We start from the raw sequence: 22,747 nt of genomic DNA on the forward strand, positions 1-22,747 counted from the left end.
TGACCTATATTTGTGACGTATATAGAAAAATATGTAGATTTTTAGTATCCTTCGCCTAGTGTAGCAACCGTAGTGATAAACTAAACGGTTTAGAAGTTAGATGGTTGTAAAGGACACGTCAAAATGCTATGGACGTCCTTTACACCCACGATTTTTTTGAACAATTAGAGTTGATAGGGTCGTAAATGACGGTCTTAGATGATTTTTATACAAATTCGGGGCGTAAATGTAACCGGAATGGTACAAATGGCAACTGTTTTTAGCTTAGTTTACAATTGAGAAACTTGAAAAATGTATCAAAACGTAGTTAATATGGCATAGAATAGCCACATTAGTGTTACAGTGTATATTTATCTAAATATTTAGCAGAGACAAAGAACAAGACTATTTTATATCCAGTTTTGCAATAAAGAAACAACATTTGCTTAAAAACTATCTAATATTTTGGAAAGTTATTATTTTAGTACTCGCCGCTCGGCTGTCTCAATAAGTTACGCATTCAGTATTTAATTCTAGCAGGGAAACGCTTTCGTAGTTTAAGTAAAACACTAATTGTAATCACGTAAACTTTAATCAGCAACTGTGAATAGTAGACTATATTAATACGACAGTAACTTTAAGTCTAAAGTAGAAAGAAGTTTTAAGAATAACTAAGAATTAAGTACTTATTTATAAACGCAAGTTAGGAGTGTTAGGACGCGTATACAAACTGTAGTCAAGACTACCTACTATGTTGATTCATATTTTTGATAATTTTAAAACAGAAATTTTGTTATTTAGTCTTAAACCTGTTAAATAAGAATAATCTTAATTATGAGTTCAATCCTAGAAATATTATAGTCAATGCTTTAAGTACCTGGGTACATAGCCAAGTCACCAAACGCTAACGCTCATTCGCTAGCGAAACGCACCTGTTATTGTCGCACTAAATGTTAGTATAGTCTACTGTTAAAGTTTACTGCCGGCGTAGCTGAATGGCAATCGTCGACGACAGACGCCGACAAAAATGCAGTCTGGTGCAATACGCAAGAGCGATAAAGATATATAGCTACGAAATAGATATAATCGTGAGCGTTTGTGCATTTGGGTACGTACCCTGATTACCATAATGTTTTTTTTTAATTACCTACATCTCGCCGCAGTATAATAATACTACGAAAGCGTTTCCCTGCTAGAATTAAAGACTGAATGCGTAACCTACTGACTATTCAGACAGCGGCGAATACTAAAAAAATAACTTTGAATTTGTTGCCAAAGTATTACAAGTAGATAGTTTTTAAGCAAATATTGTTTCTTTATTACAAAACTGGATATAAAATATTAGTCTTGTTCTTTTTTGTTGCTAAGATAGCTTAGATAAATAATACACTGCAAACTGATGTAGAGCTATTCTATGCCATATTAAGTACGTTTTGATACATTTTTCCAGTTTTTAATTGTAAACTTAGAACAACATTTGTACCATTTCGGTTACAATTACGCCCCGACTTTGTATAAAAATCATCTAAGACCGTCATTTACGACCCTATCAAATCATGGGTGTAAAGGACGTTGTAACATTTTGACGTGTCCTTTACAACCACCTATCTTCTAAATCGTTTAGTTTATCACTACGGTTGCTACACTAGGTTAAAGATACTCGTAATCTGCATATTTTTCTTATACACGTCACAAATATAGGTCAAAAAAACAAAAAAGTGGGTTTATCTTTCTCTTGGAAACCTGCATTACATGTCCTTTACGACAATTGAACCCAAAGATATCGATTACAGTTGCGGATAAAATATTTTTAGTGCTGGTCGTAAAGGACGAAGAACAAAAAAAACTTGTCCTTTACGCCCAACTTTATCACACTACTATAAAAAGTGATCCTTAGAAAGCAAGGGCTTAAAGGGCAACCATATATAACAAGGTGACTTACGACTATATTTTTATTTGTAGATTTCCTTTACGACACAGATAATAATTTATAATTAATGACTTGATATTTACGCCCCTGTAGAAAAGCTATTTTTGCAAGTCCATAGTAGAAAATCTTGGTCGTAAAGGCAACTTTTTAAGAGATATCGAAATTTTAACTACACAGATCGATAGCGCTTGAAATTCTGAACAAAACTGTATATATAACTCATTTTCGCCAAAATGTCCTTTACGCCAATTGAACCCAGAGGTATCGATATGTTTTTGAGAATTAAGCACTTTTGATGCGAACTTTCGGGAATTAAGCCCTTTTGTTGTGGCCTTGTAGCGTCATCATCATCATCATATTATTTAAGAGCCAGGCTCTTGTCTGTGGAGTAATCGCCATTCCGTTCTTTTCTCTGCCGCTTTTTTGAGGTCCTGATACGTCACTACGTTGGTCTTCTCTTTAAGTTGGTCTAAAAACGCACGCCTCGGTCTTCCCCTGCCTCTCCTCTTTTCTATTCGCCCTTCGATTATTGATTTTATGTAAGTATCGTGCCGTATCAGGTGCCCCAACATGTTTCCCCTTCTATTTTCAATTATTGTTAGCAGAGATCTCTTCTCTCCGACTTGCTCCAATACTTGTTCATTTGTTTTTCTCTCTTTCCAGCTTATACCTTCCATTCTTCTCCACGTCCACATTTCAAAAGCCTTCAGTCTGTCTCTCTCGCGCTGAGTTAGTGTCCACGTCTCACTTCCATATAACGCTATACTCCAGACGTAGGTCTTCATAAATCTCTTTCTAATTTTTCGGGATATCTTTGCTTTCAATAGGTGTTTTTTTGCGTTGAAAGCTTTTTTTGCCATAGCTATACGTGTAATGATATCCGTAGTACATCTGGAGTTACATGTTATAATGCTGCCTAAGTATTTAAAACTTTTAACTTGCTCTACTACTGTGTTTCGGATTTTTATAGGTTCTAGTTTGTATTTGTGCTTGGATGTTATTAATGTTTTTGTTTTATTAATATTGATATTTAGTCCGAATTCTCTAAATATGTGGTCCATTTCCGATACGAGTTGTTCCAATTCTGTTGAATTTTCGGCTACAGCTGCTATGTCATCTGCAAACCTAACGAAATAAAACCTTTCTCCGTTAATTTTAACACCACCCTTTCCAGTATCAACAATCTTTCTGATAGCAGTCTCAATGAAAATATTAAAAATTATTGGTGACAGTGGACACCCCTGCCGTACTCCCTGTCTTACTTTGGCATTTCCTTTTTCTTGTCCTATTTGTACTATAGTTTCCTGATCCTTGTATAATGCATGTATAATTTGTCTGTCTCTATAATCTATACCTATTGTTTTCATAATGTTCATCATTTTAATCCAGTCTATCTTGTCAAAAGCTTTCTCTAAATCTATAAATGCTATGTGGGTCTTAAGTCCTACATCTAATCTTCTATCTATAATTAATCTAAGAGCTAGAATGGCTTCCCTTGTTCCTTTCTGTTGCCTGAAACCATATTGATCAGGTCCTAAATAGCTTTCAGCTATAGGTTTTATTCTATTTTGTATAATTTTCAAGAGAATCTTAGAAGCCTGTGATATAAGACTTAATGTTCTATGTTCTTCGCATTTAAGTGTATTTAATTTCTTGGGTAATGTGATAGTTCTACTAATTTTGAAATCACTCGGGACTTCGCCTGTGTTGTACATATCCTTAATTATATTAAATATTTCGTTTTTCATGGAATCGCATTCTAATTTGTTTATAAATTCAATGAAGATTTGATCATCTCCTGCAGCTTTACCGTTCTTAATACTATTTATAGCTTTATCAAATTCTTCTCTAATAATTACTGGACCTAATCTATCGTCATCTACTTCTATTGCGGTTTCTAAACTATTGTCTGATAAACCAGTGCCTTCATATAGTTTTTCAATGTATCTAATCCACCTTTGCAGAATATCTTCATTGTTTATTAAAATTTTACCGTTTTCATCTTTTATTGTAGCACTTTTTGTCTTGTGTTGTTTGCTTATGTCTCTAACTACCTTATAGGCTTCGTCTATTTTCCCTCTTTTCATACAAAATTCTATACTATCGCATGTTTTTTCAATGTCTGCCGCCTTTGCTTCTCTACACTTTAAAGTTATTCTATTTGTAAGACGTTTGTATTGCCGTATGCTTTCTTCATCTGTTCTATTTCTTAGTTTTCGTCTTTCAATCATCAGATCTGTAATTTCTGTAGTCATCCAGTTCTTTCTAGGCTTAATTTTTTCCCTACCCAATGTTTCTTCAGCACTGGTCCTAATAATATCTCTTATGTTATTCCATCTATCTTCTATTCTTAGACTATCTATATTATTTATTGCTTCATTCTTATATTGTTCTAGTTTTAATCCTACCTTATTACTATATTGCACTCTGTGATTGCTATCTGTTTCCTTAAGCTTACTGAGATCGATTTTCTTTTCCCTGTGTTTCCTTTTTGGTCTATTGCTTCTGAAGTTAAATGTGCTAATCAGTAGATTATGGTCTGTATTTACGTCTGCCCCGGGTAATGTTTTACATGAGCTGACTTGTTGGTAATGTTTGTGCTTGGTCATTATAAAGTCTAATTGATATCTACCTATGTCACCGGGCATTTTCCAGGTATATAGCCGTCGTTTAGGTTGTTTAAATATTGTGTTTGCTATGAATAAATTATTTTCTTCACAAAACTGTACTAGTCTATTTCCTCTTTTGTTCCTTTTTCCAAGTCCATAATTTCCTACTATATTACCCTCTGATCCTTTTCCCACAACTGCATTAAAATCCCCCATTACTATTAGTATATCTTTTTCTTTAACTGAATCCAGTATTGAGTCAATATGGTTATACATTTCTTCAATATCATCGTCTGAATATCTGCTGGTCGGCATATATACCTGTATGATTATTATATTATCCGGGTTATTTCTTATTTTTATTGCTGTTATTCTATCACTGTAATGTATTGTGTTTTCTATCTTTGTACCCCATTTTCTGTTTAGAACTATTGCTGTCCCGTTCGCTCCTTGTTCTTCGCCAGTGTAAATTATCCTATAATCATCACTCCAATAATCTCCGCTTCCTTCCCATCTCACTTCACTCAGTCCTAATATATCTATATTTATTCTGCTCATCTCTGCTTTTAATACTTCCAACTTTCCTGGTGTGAGCATGGTTCTCACATTCCACGTTCCAATTTTGCAAGGGGCGTTGCAAGGGGCCTTGTAGCGTAAATGTTATTATTTTAAAATAGTTGTATTTTATTTTTGGATTTTGTATTCAGTTAGTTGATATCAATGTTGTTGTACTACATACATTGGTTTATCCACATAAATAATCATTACACATTCTTCAAAATTTATTACTCTTTTTTTTAAAGATCAAGGTGAGACTTTTTGAGCTTTAATCTCAAAACAACACGTAATTTTCTATACTAAGAAAAACTGCATTCATAGTTTAAAAAAAAGAAAAAATGGAAATAAGCCCTTTTGAAAAGACACTCCTCATTTATAATAATAATAAAAAAAAAACTAAAAAAGTGTGGATTAAAAACGGTATTCTGTACAATCAATAAATACCTATGGCAGCAAATAAAGCGCATCCAAACATAATATTATCAATGACACGCGAATTGAGGTTGAAATGAATTTCTCAATTCATGTAAATTATTCGAGTCCCGTTTTGTGCATAAATGTCCATCGCTGTCTGTCGTTACAATAAAATAGAGGTCATTTTGATTCGTCTACGATGAGAATCGCGAAAATGAATATTTGACTGAAATGAATATCGCGACGTAATTTTCATTAAAAAGTTCAACTTTTATGAGGCTTTGTTTTGGCTGGGAGAAGAAAGTCAACTAAATTTTCGTAAATATTTATTTTCATTTTTACACTACTGAAATAGTACATTACGATACAAGTGCGGAAAAGAGTTACAAATTTCCTCTTGGCGCGTATAATGTACGACGTTTTTCAGTACATATTTATGGCCCTCGAAAGTAAGTTTCCACATGAAAAAAAAAAAAACAAGAACATTTTTCCCAGTGAACCATGTTGCGCACTAGTGGAGGAAAAAACACCATATGTACTGAAAATATAACTTGACCTTACGAATCGCATACCGGATGGCTGCGTGACTCAACTCCGTATATTTAGGTTTAGCCACTCAAACTCGTATAACAATTGCTTTAGTAGATTCATCTGCGATACGAGATTGTCACTCAACCCTCGATGGCGCTGAACGTTTAATCCAAAATGTATTTAACCCGAAATTCAACCTATTCAAATAGACTTAGCAAATTTGATTAAGGTCGATACGATTATAGTCGCTCATTCCGATGCATTCCGCTTATCGTTGCGACACGGGCGCGCTAAAGCGCAGTCCTCGTGCGAGGTAGATAGCTTGGCAGTGGGATCATTGAAAAGGACTTAGGAAATTTACGATAAATGCTGATTTTAGAATGCTGCCTGATGCACTGTGGTATGAGAAACATAATTTTATCGACATAGTGGGTGTAAATGGTTTTGTTTATTGCAATGAAATTGAAAGTGTTACTTCAGTGGTTTATAGGTTTGGGCTAGAAAGAGCAAGAAATAAAGTTGAAGGCCTGTTGTCAGGAGGGCGCTGTTATTCTGATGTATGGGTGACAGTTCAGTTTTGTATGAAGAAAATAGTTCTAATGAAATTCCGCAACATGGCGCGTAGTCATAATATTTCTGGCCAGGCTTTACCTAATCTCTAAATCTGAAACTACTGCAACTTAAAAAGTCAAACTTTTTAAAGGATTTTTCTCCAGTATCAAAACGATGTACATAATTTGTATGACGATTTCAAGAAATACCAAAATAGGTAATACTACATGGACATGAAGTCGAACTTACTCTTGACTCAAGTTGTCTACTGCAGCAGCATAGGAAATCTGACAACCGAAATTCTCACTAATTACTTAGGCCGAAAGTCCACTATTATATGATCATAGAAATATGATCATATGCCTCCTCCCTTTTTCTCCAACGTGAATAAAAAGGATGGCATGTTGCTTATGATCATATAAATATATATCTATGATAAATATATGATAGTGGACTATCGGCCTTAGTAAAAAACCATTTCAAAGAGTGCTATTTTTTTTCTTTCACCGGCGGTAGCTACATTGACTAACCACTGTTATGTAACCACTCCGCGTCAGTGGGCGCCAGGTAGCATAGTCTTCTTTGCTTCGAATTAGTACGTATTCTCTGCAGCTTACTGTAACAATTTATTATGGTGTCTATACTCGACGTTTTTCCCCTTACATGCATCACTATGTAACAATAATGAAATACAAGCGTGCTAATCTAGCTACGGCATTTTACAACAGCATTCATCGTCACCGGCGATAGCTACATTGACTAGCCACTATCTCTCCGCACCAGTGGGCACGAGGTAATTGGTTCGGAATTATGACGTCACGCGATACTGCCTGCATCGCTGTCACGGCGCGGCGGCCGTAGCTGCTGTGGAACTCATTCTAACGGCAACATCGTTGTAATAATATTACTATGAATAAATCTGTGGCTTTCCATTCTTAGAAAGGTTTTTCATGCGCATGGAGCATTAGGACACTTTTTCTACATCCACATTAAATAATAATAAGAGACAGATACGACAGGACTATTGTAGACAATACGCCTAACATTGTGATAATAAATCGACCGCAATGCCGGGCTGTGCTGTGACATCACCCATGATGAGAATCTCGTGAAAGCCGAGAAGGATAAGTCCAGTAAGTACCTAGACTTGCCTCACGAGATAACCGCCATGTGGCATGTTGATTCAACGATCATTGTTCCGATAGTCGTTTCAGCGAACGGTCTCATAGCCAAGAGTCTCGACCAACATCTTAAGAGACTCTCGCTAGGTGGATGGATCAAGGGCCAGATGCAGAAGGCGGTGATCTTAGACACGGCGCGGATAGTCCGATTGTTCCTCTCTCTGCAGCCCTAACCACCGGCAGCTTGGGCCCTGCCCCGCTGCTGGCGGCACTCTAGGTTAGGTTTTTTATAATGTGTTTATATATTCTGTATTGTTTTGTTAGTGGTTTTGTATTCTACTTTTATAATCTATATATATTATATAAATCATATTATAAAATACCCTAGCCTAAGAGTTAAGATAAATAAAGAGACAGATACCAGATAATACCAAGTTGGCAACGATTTAAATATTCTCCGTCCCGGTTCATGACATAATTTCATACAAGTTTGGCGTTTAAAATAGCAATTACACTCTCAAAAGCGCTGCTAACTTAGGTACAACTATGGTGGAGGTGATTCTTTCACCGCTTTGTATTTAAAAATATATTTGGAATATGAATAACATTCGTTTATGTTACAAAATTGTAGCTGATGCTCCTGAATGCGGATTTCTGAGATTTTTTCGACTTGATCGGACGATGCATCCAGTTCGTAATATGCCATGAAATATTTCACCTTCCACTTTTCCGAGCATGATCACTATTAAAATTTTCTATCTATTGCCATCTCTACACACATACAAATCATATAACAAGTTAATTAAATAGCTTATAATGAGGAAATCGTTTTGACACAACTAAGCGTTTTACGGCCGTGAGAAACAAATAAAACCGCCAAGTCGTTTCCATCCGGAAACTTGGATACTATTGCCTTTAGTTTATAAGGAAAGTTCTTGTTGATTGTTGAAGGGTGTATGGTAAATACGACCAGTTTTAGTTGGCCCTTTAGGTCAACTTTACGGCAGGATGTAAAAGAGCTTTAGGACTTAGTGAGTGTGAATTCTTTTGGGTAGTCATTTTGACTAATGAACGAGATTGCAAGTTCGTGCATGGAACGCGGGAATGACAGCTAACTTGATACATAATTACAAATCTAGGGAGTGTAGAAAGGAAACCTTCATTCTTACACAGGTTTGGGTGTAAAGAGGAAGACGACTTCCGACCTTTAAACTGTAGGTAAGTAAGTCGAGGTTTTGTTATATTTGTATATATTAAGAACAAAAAATATTAGTTCACTTTTTAACCATATTTTACAACATAGTTGACTTAATCAGTCTTGATATTCAAAATCTGAAACTGTGATAAAGATAAGTACTTTTTTGTAGGTACTTGGCATATTATTTAAATACCTGATCGATGCTAACATTAGACACAATAGGAAAAATGATTAAAACCTCACCGAAAGAGATTAAAATATGGGTTATAATCATTTTACTTATTAATCAAGTTTGATCAGTAACTACTAAATAGGTAATATATTATATACTTATGTTCGAGTAACATAATGTTAGTGAGTTTAACCTAGCTTGGAATAAAATAAATGATTGGATGCAATAAATAAGCTTAGACCAAAGTAAATCTTATAAGAGAGTAGCTATGCTGTAGCAGATTATCCTAAGTATGAGTACAGATAGAATAAATAAATTGATTTAGTATTAGATTACTGAAGCTAATTTAACTGCGTCAGGCTGCGTGGACAAGTTGTCAGTCTTTCATTCTCCGTAGCGAACTAAACGCAACTGTCACCAACTGTGCCACACTACAGGGAGTGATAAAAACAGATAATTACGCTTCGCACCGTGAAGTATTGCTCTCTTGTTCACGAAAGCTTCTGGCCTAGTGACAATCGTTCACGTTTCAAAGTGAAGTGCAACTATCAATTCTTCATTTAAATATATTCTTAATTTATAGAAGCTTACAGTTACAGTAAGCGCTTTTAAATTGTCAACAATAAACAATCGTAAGCTTAGACTAAACATTAAAGCAATTAACAATATTGTTCTAAACTACATTTAATAGTAAAATAATAATTTCACAAGAAGATCGTTTGAACTGTTTGATGAAGAAGATTGTTTGAACCCGACATTTGACACCCGAAATTTTGTACTTCTTTTTAATAAATAAATAATAATAATAAACATGGCCAAGAACACTCCTGATTAATTTAGCTAACAAACAAAAGAAAACTTAATTTAAATCGGTTTATCCGTTCGGGAGTTGCCACAGACAGACAGACACGTAAACTAATAACACCCCTTCGTTTTTGCGTCGGGGGTTAAAAATCAACCGCACTATAGGTATTATGGTCCATTTAGACGGTACGAGAACTCGCATAAGAGTTTTATTACATTGCGGTATTTGTTGGCTGTGCTGACTTGTTTGTGACCTCTAAACTGCCCGCAATGTAACTATTGGGTTGGCACAAAAGTAATGACACACTCTACAAAACTCTATACATTTCCTTTCTTAAGTTAATTGTTTTCGATAATATTCTAGTATGTTGTAGAACATTCTAGGTACATATTCTAGGTACATTCTGGGTAGGTATGTGAGGGTATATAAAGCCGCCCTCGTGATTGGTTTAATTAGATTGAAATAAAATGGACGAGCGACAAGTTCGAACACTTTACTTATACGAGTACTTGTTAGGCCACAGTGCGCGGGCTGCGGCTGACAATATCAACACTGCATTGAGCGCTGGAAGTACAAGCCATGCCACGGTGTCCAGATGGTTTGACCGTTTTAAATCAGGAGACAGGAGCCTTGAAAGTCAGTCACGCTCAGGGCGACCACCTGCATTCAATGATGACGATTTACGCCGCGAACTACAGTCGAATCCTGATGCTACTACTCGTGAATTAGCGGAAGCACTTAACTGCAGTCACCACGCTGTGGAATACCATCTGCATGAGTTTGGGTATCGAAAAGTTTTGGCTCGATGGGTACCGCACATCCTTACCGACGCCAGTCGTGCAGTCCGTGTCGCCATCTGTCAATCACTTTTGCTGCGACCCCGACGTAAAGAGTTTTTGACTGATCTGGTTATGGGAGATGAATCATGGATTTATTATGAGAACCATACACGTCGTGCTTTTTGGCTGCCTCGAGAAGAAACGCCACCAACTCAACCGAAGCTGAGTCAAAAGAACCGCTTAAAAGTTTTGCTTTGTTGTTTCTGGGACTCACAAGGCATGCTGTTTCATGAACTATTACACAATGAAACTGTAAACGCTAACAAATATTCAACACAGCTCACCGAACTATCTTCTGCTATCAAGAAAACGAAGACGAGCCACTGTAATTTTACTACATGATAACGCTCGACCTCATGTCGCATCTACCGTTCGCCAACAGCTGCAGAACTTGGGCTGGGAGACGATACCCCACCCACCTTATTCTCCAGACCTCGCACCATCAGACTTTCATTTGTTTAGAGCCCTGAAACGACATTTGCGGGGTAAACAATTCAATGATTTCCATGATGTACAGGTGGAGTTGAACAACTTTTTCGAGGCACAGCCATCAGAGTTCTGGGCGAAAGGCATCCAAACTTTGCCGGATCGTTGGCAAGAAGTCATAGATGCTAATGGTGATTACATCATCGACTAAGCTTTTTGTATAGTAATAATATCTCATGACTTTTGTGCCAACCCAATAAAATCGCATGCGAGTTCGCACGCCGTCTAAATCAGGCCTTATGGTAGAGCGATAGAGAGATAACTACAATAGGTACGAGCGTGAACGATTGTCTACGCGCCTTGATAAAACTGATAAGTTAAAACGACATTAGGATAAACAAATCCACTTGCGCAAAAAGGCCTCCATTATCTTGATCAATATCTTTGTTTCACTTTATCGGAGCGAAGAATTCGTGCATTCTCTTTAAAAGAAATACGGCCAAGAGTTATTCCTGTGATTGAATTTAAATGATTATTTTGGAAGTCAGAATATTCAGGCGATTTATTTTATTTGACGTGAGAAAAAATAATCAATTTAAACAACGTTTGTTTATTTTCGTCTGTCGTTTGCCATTATCTATTTATTTACTTAGTATTTTTCCTAGTAGTCCAGTTACAAATCTACAGGATATACTTATACTACTTATATTATACGGATAGTTCAATTGATTAAGACATAAATTGTAGTACAATGTACTTTTAATTATAAGTAAAAGTAATTTATACCTATTAATAATATAACTTTTTTTGTGTAAAAAATAATTCGCGCTTACTGAAGCTTCTTCCGTTTTATTGCATGTATAAGCAAAAGGTACAGTCAACCAATTGGAACCCTAGGCCACTCTACAACCATGTCAAAATGACAAGCAGTAAGAGATTTCTTACAATCTGATTTATAAAGTCACTATTACATAGTTCTACAGTGGTCTAATTGGTTCCAATTGGTTGACTGTACCTACCTAAATTGCCGTACAAAAAAATACGCTCTAAAAGCAAACTAGAGAGAAAATATATTATGGTCGTATAAAACATATTGTTTCCTTTATTTTTAGCATTATTTGATAAAATAGGGTTACCCTCATCCGGCAGTATAATTTTAGTCCGAAATACACTTCGCATAACATGTTTCGCAGAAACGGTTTCAGTCAAACGATAATTTTGCAGAAAACTTAGTTGGCATTATTACTACCACGCATAAGACACATTTGGCAGAATATTGTTTTACAGAACATTACTTTGGTCGACTTTAATTTAGCATAATTGTATGTAGGTACCATAACAATCTTATAGCATAAAATTACATTAGCAGAATTCTTACATGCTAACAAAAAAGATAAACTGTCTCAGAGTCACCGTTAGGTACGACGACGAGCGAAACGAGGAGGAGTGTTAGGTATCTTGCATCCCCAACACATCCAACTCGCTATCAAATTTCATGTTTATGTCGCCTAAATATTATACACAAATATTATCTGCAAAAGTTGTTCGACTAGAAGACTATTATGCTCATCAACATTATGACAAAAGGGGATTCGGTATTACAAAAATCTGCGAAATGATTTATGTCAAAGCAAACATAAGAACTATTATACGAATCAAATAATTGCGTAAAAAGTTTCTGCCAGATAATAGTGAACCGATAAAATATAACTAAAAATATATTCTCAACAGCAACCCTTCCAAAATCGGTTGAAAACAAACAAATTCAAATCCAGATTAATCGCTGTCTCCGAAACGACAGCAGAAAAGTGTCAAGACGCCGTCAAATTAATGTTACTCCCTCCCTTTATTGGTCGACTTCATAGACATAGAAAAACATATAGACCGCTGGTATTAAACAGGATCTTCTTAGGCTGAACTATTAGAGTCACGAGAACTTGCAGTGTTACTTCGTTAACATCTACTCCCCCCTTTGTACCCCTCCCTAGTCCTTGCTGGAGTTACCCCTTGTGTTTAATAAATTAATTGAAGCAAAGGTTTTTGTTGGGAATGCCACCAAATATATATTTTTCAGTACATATGATGTTTTTTTATACGCACTAGTGCGAGAAGTGGTTCATTATATGACAGGTCGAAACTTCGGAGGGTCATCTGTACTGAAAAACGTCGTACGATACACATGCGAAAAGGAAATTCGTAACTCGTGTCTCCCTTCGGTCATGTTTTAATTTATTACCACTCGTTTTGAACTTCCTTTTTACGCACTTGTATGTACTATTACGAACCTAAATGATATGATGTATTTTTGGTGAGCAACTGGCTATCAGCCTTATATTGTTGCAGTGGAAAGTGGTGCCATGATGACGTCACATATTACCCGGCATCTAGAGGTTTTTACGATCTATGGTCGAGTTAGTACCGTGACAGCAATGACGGAAAATAGGCCGTGTTGGAATAATATATAAGTACCAATATGGAACACTTTCACTTAATAACATGTTTCTCACACGTGTTTCATGTAACGTACTTCCGTACGTTATGCGGACTGTTTGAAACTCAACATGCTTGTTTAGAAGCTGAAATAATTTATCTGCGTGTGTATTCCATACGGGCGAATATCTTAATAACGATTAGTATCGGACCTAAGGAGCCTAACTACATGTTTTTTTTTTAATAGAGGAGATTATTTTTTTCATACATAATAATTCAGCACGTTCCATCCATTTATGTCCACATCAATTAGCGTAGGTACCTACCTAAACGTCATTAGGACATGACGTTTATGTCATGTCAAATTAAGTTTGACGGCGGCGTGCATTGCTGCTTGGCCAGATTTAAAAAAAAATACTCTTAATTAATGACACTTTTGACGCGACAATATCTAATTATCCTATATTATTCGTATGATCAGATACTATAACTGGATACATTATTCGCCCGTATGGAATCCACACGCTGTATGGATTTTTCAGGAGAAGTCAAAGTGATACAGTACATTGTGATATAAGTGCGGAGTATATAAAGTTCGAAAGTAGTAAATTAAATTAAAATACGACCAAATGGATTGTTTTAAATCGAAAGTTAGGATTTTTCTCTTCACACATTGCTGAAACGCGAGTCCGTTTTTTGGTGAGCAACAGACTATCAGTCATTACGGAAAGGTGGTGCCATGATGACGTCACATACCAGTCATCTAGGGGTTTCCTCAATCAATGTAAATAATATGTGAACGTGCTGCCAATGGTACTCAAAGAGTCACGTCTTCCTATCGCAACGAGTTCAAATGTACAATTCCACAGTAAATATGCGATGGCTGTTCCGCGCTCAAAGCTCGTTACGCGTTTGGCTGACTACGCACTCGTGCCGTAGTCAGGGAATCCTAGCAAACGTCACAATCGCTATAGCTTCGTAAACTTATTGTAGCTAGCTCCCTATCGCTCTTCTGTAGTAGCACGACTGACTGCGTTTCGATCGACACCTAGCGTCAAAGATTGTCACTTTGACTAGCAGGGGTCTATCCAAAATATTATCAGTTTGCGCTACAAACGCCGACTCGCACTTGGCCAGTTTTTAGGGTTCCGTAGTCGACTAGGAACCCTTATAGTTTCGCCATGTCTGTATGTCCGTCCGTCCGTCCGCGGATAATCTCAGTGACCGTTAGGACTGGAAAGCTGAAATTTGGTACCAATATGATATCAATCACGCCGACAAAGTGCAAAAATAAAAAGTGGAAAAAAATATTATATTTGTGTACACGTAAAGTGGGGAGTGATTATTTTTTCATTTCAACCCTAACGTGTGATATATTGTTGGATAGGTGTTTAAAAATGAATAGGGGTTTACTAAAATTATTTTTTGATAATGCTCATATTTTCGGAAATAATCGATCACAAATTAAAAAAAAAATGTTAACTTTTGAACCATAAGTTTAAAAAAATGAAAAAATCACAAAAGTAGAACTTTATAAAGACTTTCTAGGAAAATTATTTTGAACTTAATAGGTTAAACAGTTTTTGAAAAAGAAAAAATATAGTGTTTCGTAGTAGGTATGTTAGCTTGGCTAGGCCTCAGGTTTTTGACTGCTGGTGTCTCAGTGCCATTACATTGAATTTTTCACATGAGGCGTTATTTTTGCGTTTCAAATTAGTTCCAAATATTTGTGTCATATTTAAACAATTTAACAATATTTTTGGAAAGATACAGTTTTTTATAAAGTAACATGACAGCATTATTTGAATTACATCAAAAAATGGACATTTTCCTCCCTCATTTTTAGAAACAACAGTACCCAACATCTAGTAGCATTAACAATCCAAAAGAGCAACTTAAATATTACCTAAATTCTATTTGGAATTCCAGGGAAAGAAATTGCTTACTTCCCTTTGTAAAAATACAGTTCTCATTCAGACGTCGTTTACGTAAATTAGATTTCAACTGTATACGGTCTGTAGCAAAGTAGGATAACAAGAGGCCAATTTGAACGAGTATACAGGGTGTATTTTTTATAACCAGCGATATTTTCTGGATGTTATGGGCGGGCTGTATAAAATGAATTGGAACATCAATATTTCGTTACATATATATTCTTCCAAGACTTTACCCTTTTCATTTTTTCTCAAAAAGTCTCTAATAGCGGTGACGTCACGCTCGGAGCTAGTCGATGGGAATATTCGGGCGATTTTTTACTTTAATATTCCGCAGCGCGCTTGGCGTCCATTATGTATACCTAGGTACAGAAATTATAAAAGTTTTGGGTAATATTTTGGGATTAAGGTACACTGTAATTTTAATGTGTTTGGCTCTATATCAGCTATATAATCATCTTTTTAAGTAATGCCGCGGCTATAAAAATTACAGCCTGTATTGTGACTTCAAAATGACATCGAACTTTATGGTACATACATACAATCACGCCTGTATCCCATAAAGGGGTAGGCAGAATACATGAAACTACTAAAGCTTCAGTGCCACTCTTGGCAAATAAGGGGTTGAAAGAAAACGAAACTGTGACATTGCAGTGACAGGTTGCCAGCCTCTCGCCTACGCCACAATTTAACCCATATCCCATAGTCGCCTTCTACGACACCCACGGGATGAAAGGGGGTGGTGAAATTCTTAACCCGTCACCACGCAGATAAACTTTAGAACTTTATGGTGTGTTGTAAATTTTGTTAATGTACCTATATTAAAGTCCGAATCAGGCCGTTAGTATCGTTCGCAATCTTTAGAAAACTCTAGCAATAACATATGACGATACCAACTTTTCGTTAATCCCCCTATTTATACTATACTATACTATACTATACCCCTTATTCATAAACGTTCACTAAAGTTAACAAGCCGATAAAGTTCGTTTGTCCCTTTCTATCACACCAATACGAAAGGGACAAACGAACTTTGTCGACTTGATAACTTTAGTTAACGTTTATGAATATGGGGGTTATGTTTTGAAGCCAGATTTTTTTAACCCCCGACGCTAAAACGACGGCGTGTTATTAGTTTGACGTGTCTGTCTGTCTGTTTGTCTGTCTGTCTGTCTGTGTGTGTGTGTGTCTGTGGTATCGTAGCTCCCGAACGGATGAACCGACTTAGATTTAGTTTTTTTTTGTTTGAAAGCTGAGTTAGTCGGGAGTGTTCTTAGCCATGTTTCATGAAAATCGGTCCACTATGTCGGGTTTTTTTTTTCAAAATTTTGATTAATTTTGTGGTTATTCAATGTTAAATATAAAGCAAAATTTGCTTCAAGACAATATTGCGAGTTCCAGTGATTATAATTAATGAATATTAAATACAGGAATTCTAGGACTGTCGTTGAGTGCAACGTTTCTTCATTTCGTTTGCCCAGAGACCGTTGTACAAAGACGAGTCTATTTGATATTTTCTTTCATAACATTGGTTGAATTATTTTTATACTACGCTTCTCACTTATATTCTTTTTTTTTGTTGAATTGACGAAAAATAATAAAATGCGGAACTGACGATTTTTATAGGTCATACAGATTATAAAGGGTGTATTTATATTAGAGATGGGCCGAATATGGACTTAGTCGAATAAGAATATTCGGCCGAACATTCGGTTCAGCACTTACCGAACCGAACATTCGGCCGAATATTCGGTTACGCCATGTTTCAAAAGGGGATGTTCATTAAAACTATTAAATGATTGATAATGGTTACATAGGTTACTACAACTATGTTTTTTATGATTTAGTAGATAACTAAAACTTCGTTAAAAGTGTTAAAACCGCTGTGAACTCTTCTCAACTCTTAAACTAAGGTTTTTTAACTTTTTTACAAAATAATTGTATTTATATTTTGACGCATAGGTTTCTCTCTTTTTAGCAGTTCCTTAAAAAGCTACTAAAATAGGAGCGTATTATCCAATGGAATAGGTACGTGAATTTACAACAACGATATGATATATTGTTAGATAGGCATTTAAAAATGAATAAGGGTTTACTAAAATCGTTTTTTGATAATATTAATATTTTCGTAAATAATCGCTCCTAAAGAAAAAAAAAGTGCCCCCCCCCCCCCCCCTCTAACTTTTGAACCATAATTATGTTTTAAAAAATATGGAAAAATCACAAAAGTAGAACTTTATAAAGACTTTCTAGGAAAATTGTTTTGAACTTGATAGGTTCAGTAGTTTTTGAAAAAAATACGGAAAACTACGGAACCCTACACTGTGCGTGGCCCGACACGCTCTTGAACAGTTTTTATAAGAACGAATGACATAATTCTTTATTTTAATGACATCACGTCAACACGGGTGAATCAACTTTTCTTTGCCAGCAAAATTACGCATACTTCGACTACATGTGATCAGAAAATTTAATTTGTATTTAGTGTAATTAGTTTATACTTATTATATTAAAAACAGATATACAAGTTATGCAATACATTATGTTTTTATAAGATTTGCTATTTTATTACTTTATTTCGAGCAGTGACCCAGTGGACATAGCTGTCCCTCACTTGTTTTTTTTTTTAATTATTCCCTTAATGTAAAATAAAAATAAGGATCTTTATTCATGATGGCCAGGTTAAAACTCACAAAAGTAGAGCTAATAATAAGTATGGGCAATTCTTGCAAAAAGCAAAAGTTGATTCACCCACTGTACACATTTTGAAAAATAGATAATCAAACGAACTTACCTGTAAGTGATGTTCGATGACTATTAAACGATGTGATTCGCCCGAGTGATTACTATTAAAGAGTAATAAGGCGCAGTGGATTATCAAGGAATATATTTGATTCACAAAACCAGATGAATGACGGTTGATTGTACAGACATTACAATAACAACGGTTTCATAGCAACCTACCAACACTTCCTCTCAAGCAACCATCCATCATCATGTGAACATCCACAGTATCATCAAGAACTCAAGTCTAAACCTAAACCAGTCACACACCTTTCAAACTTAACACGGGGCAATGGCTTGGTTAAGACATCAGCCAAGTTATCTTCAGTAGGAATGTACTCCAACTGAATCAACCCCTCATTGACGCAGTGACGCACGTAGTGGAATCTAATATCCACATGTTTAGTGCGTCGGTGAAAAACGGGATTGTTCGCCAACGCCATAGCGCTCTGGTTGTCTACAAACAACTTGACTTTCTCAGAGCTCCCTCTATTGATTACGTGACTCACTAACCTCTGGAGGTATACAGCTTCCTTGGATGCTTCAGATAATGCGACAAATTCCGATTCCGTTGAGGAAACCGAGACGCAAGTCTGCTTCCTGCATTCCCAAGCTATCAGATTCGGGCCAACTTGAAACACGTATCCCGAATAAGACTTTCTGTCCCTGATGTCGCCTCCCCAGTCAGCATCAACGTAACCTGTAATGAAATTATCGTTACGTTCACCTTTTGACTTCCTAAATATAAGGCCTAAGTGACACGTTCCCTTTAGGTAACGTAGAACCCGCTTAGCCGCCTTCATATGTATTGATCGGCAACATGAATTGTATTGAGCTAAAAAGCTCACGGCCGCCGAGATATCGGGCCTTGTGTTGCATGCCAGGTAATTCAATGCACCAACCAACGACTGGTATCGTAATTGTTCTTGGCGATCCAACTCCTCACCACCCCCATCTGCCAAAACCTTATGCAGATCCAGTTCCATCGGAGTCTTCACTGGTTTGCATTGATCCATACCATGATCCTTTAGAACGGTCTCGACAAACTTCTTCTGATGTAGAAACAACGTACCTTCTTTTCCTCGTTCTAAACTCATGCCCAAACACTGCCGAGCTTCCTCTAAATCCTTCACTTTGAAGTGATTGCGCAACCCGCTCAACAATTCAATCTTACTATTAATATTCTTAAAGAATATTATAAAATCGTCCACATAAAGACAAATATAAATATCGTCTTTAAAATATAAGCAACAATCGTACTCAGAACGTTTAAATGACATTGACAGCAAAACATCATTGACTTTTTCGTTCCACGACCGACTTGCTTGTTTAAGGCCATATATTGCCTTCTGCAATAAACAAACTCTATGTTTCTGACCTTCGCTGTCAAAACCTTCCGGTAATCGCATAAAAACTTTTTCGTGTAAATCACCATTCAGAAATGCGGTATTTACATCGAAATGATGCACCTGTAAATTATTTTCAGCAGCCAACGCCAGCAATAACCTTAGAGTTGATCTTCTTACGACGGGAGAAAACGTTTCAAAATAATCCACACCGTATGACTGCGTAAAACCTTTAGCGACAAGTCTGGCTTTATATGTCAGGTTTCCATCGGCGTCATACTTGTACTTGTAGACCCACTTGTTTCCCACTACCTTGGCTCCTGGCGGTTTCTCAACAACCTTCCAAACGTCGTGTTCCTTCATGGACTCCAACTCACGTTCCATTGCCGCTTGCCACTCATGACTGTCAGGTCTTTGTAATGCTTCCTTGTATGATCGGGGCTCTTCCTCTATATTGTAGGTACTATTATAGCAATATAGCCCGCTCTGTGCCTTATGTAACCTATTCCGTAAAGGATACCTAGGTTCTGTCTCAATCTGCACAGCTGCACCTGGCTCTTCGTTACGATCTTCAATGACCGATTCTTGTCTAGAAGCTTCATTGAGTGTCTCGGGCTCAGTTGTACGAGTTGTTTCCGCGCAAGCTTCAACGGGTACATCTCCTGTGTCCGTGCTCTCTACCGCATCTTCATAAGAATCCTCAGTCATTGACGTATTCGGAACCATCTGACCGATTTCCCATACAACGACATTGTCTTCGTCTTGAACAGTCCTCTGAGACGACGTCAACTCTTTATTTGAACCAGTATCTGACACCTTTAAATCAGATGAACCTTCAATAAATGTCACGTCTCGACCTGTTACTATCTGTCTAGGATTGCTAAGATCCGCAAAGCGATACCCCTTAGTATCTTCGCAATAACCGACGAAAATATATTGCTTTGCCTTAGCGTCCCATTTCTTTCTCTTCTCCTTTGGAATGTGCACATAAGCCGTTGAACCGAATACTCTCAAATGATCCAACTTCTGTACCTTCCCTGTCCACAGTTCTTCCGGAATCTTCCCATTATTGGCACTATGAGGTAGTCTGTTCTTGACGTATACCGCTGTGTTGCAAGCTTCCGCCCAAAACTTCTGATTCAAACCTTTATCCATGAGCATAGTCCGTGCCATCTCCGTAACCGAACGCTGGGACCTTTCCGCAACTCCGTTCTGTTCAGCTGTGTAGGGAACTGTTAACTGGTGCCGTATTCCCTTACTGGAAAGAAATGCATTAAATTCTTTATTTACAAACTCCGTGCCATTGTCCGTTCTCAGTCGCTTGACTGTCAATCCGGTCTCATTCTCCACATGTGTCACAAAATCCTTGAAGCAACTTAAAGCCTGTGACTTTTCCTTAAGAAAATATGCAAACATTTTCCTAGTAAAATCATCCACAATGATGAACATGTAATGAGCACCCCCATAAGAACGTTCCGACATTGGTCCGCACAAATCAGCATGTACTAAGCCGAGTTTGTCATCTGCTCGTCCTGCTTCACCCTTTGGAAAAGGTAATCTATGTGCCTTACCTCTTATACAAGCGACACAAGGTTCCATTACGCTTTTACCTCCAAGCTCGATCTGTGGAAGCTTCCGTAAATCGCTCAGATTCACGTGCCCAAGCCTCCGATGCCAAAGCGCCAACGAGTCCTCAACTTGAACTGTAGCCAAAGCCCCTTCTACAACAGGAAAACAATCATCCAACCTATAGATACCAGAGACTTCACTAGCAGTCAACACAAGTTTACTCGTAACTTTGCCAATCGACTGGTGAAACATCTTACAACCATCAGAATCAAATAACACCTTCCACCCATTCTTTACCAACTTCGATATCGATAAAAGATTTACTTTCAAGTCGGGTACATAGTAACACTCTTTTATAGGTAATAAAACTCCTTTTAAACTTACCATAATGTCACCCTTACCCTCACTTGACATTTTGTCATCATTCGCACATGTCACAACATTCTTATCAGTTATCATAAAGTCTCTAAACCAATGCTTCTGAAAACTCATGTGGTTCGATGCTCCGCTGTCCAGATAAAACGCCGCGGGGCTGAAGGAATCGTGTACCGACAGTGAACAGTGTAATGCAACTTTCTTCGACTTTGAAGAAACCGTTGATACGCCTTCGCCATCCATTTCCTTTACCAGCTTCGGGCAATCTGACTTCTTGTGACCTTTCTGGCCACACCTGAAGCACCTGAGCTTTGATACTGAATTCTGACCTTGTTTCTTTGCTACTAATGCCGAATTCGCACCCGAGGAAACTTTCGAAGAACTCTGGCCGGAATCCTCTTGTAACAGCTTCTGACGAACATTTTCAGAGGTAAGCTTCATACCTGAGTGTTCTAATGCCATTCGCAATGGTCTATATTCATCAGGTAGACCTCTCAATAGTACTACGGCTATCAAATCGTCGTCAAAGCTCTGATTAATCTCTTTCAGCTTCTGAGCGTGGCTCATCACGGATGCAACATACTCATGCATAGACTTGTGATTTTCTAGTTTTTCATCCAAGAGATTATTCATTAAAGATATCCGCCGGTTAATACCTTTGTCTTCGAATAAAGCTGTCAACGCATCCCATACCTCCTTAGCGTTAGAAAGATTTTGCACATACGGATACAGATGCGGCTCCAGATGAAGACAAATCAACGTAAAAGCCTCCTGATCCTTCTCTATTTCATCAGTATCATCTTTCTTCGGTAGCGTTGACGTATACTTGAAACATTTCTCGCGAACTAGTAGCATTTTTATTGCGAATTTCCATGACGTAAAATCTTCTAATCCGTTCAATTTGGTAACAGAAAATTTTGTAAACTGGGACATGACCTATTAAAGAGTAATAAGGCGCAGTGGATTATCAAGGAATATATTTGATTCACAAAACCAGATGAATGACGGTTGATTGTACAGACATTACAATAACAACGGTTTCATAGCAACCTACCAACAATTACACTATACTTTACATGTAGTAGCACGCGAATGTGCTGCCATCGTACACAATTTTAGAGTAACATTTTTAACAAAAAATATCTCGCCTAAATTGGGGGTATTTCATACACGTT

Source organism: Leguminivora glycinivorella, chromosome 2 (assembly GCF_023078275.1).
Source record: "Leguminivora glycinivorella isolate SPB_JAAS2020 chromosome 2, LegGlyc_1.1, whole genome shotgun sequence".
In the NCBI taxonomy this organism is placed as follows: Eukaryota; Metazoa; Arthropoda; class Insecta; order Lepidoptera; family Tortricidae; genus Leguminivora; species Leguminivora glycinivorella.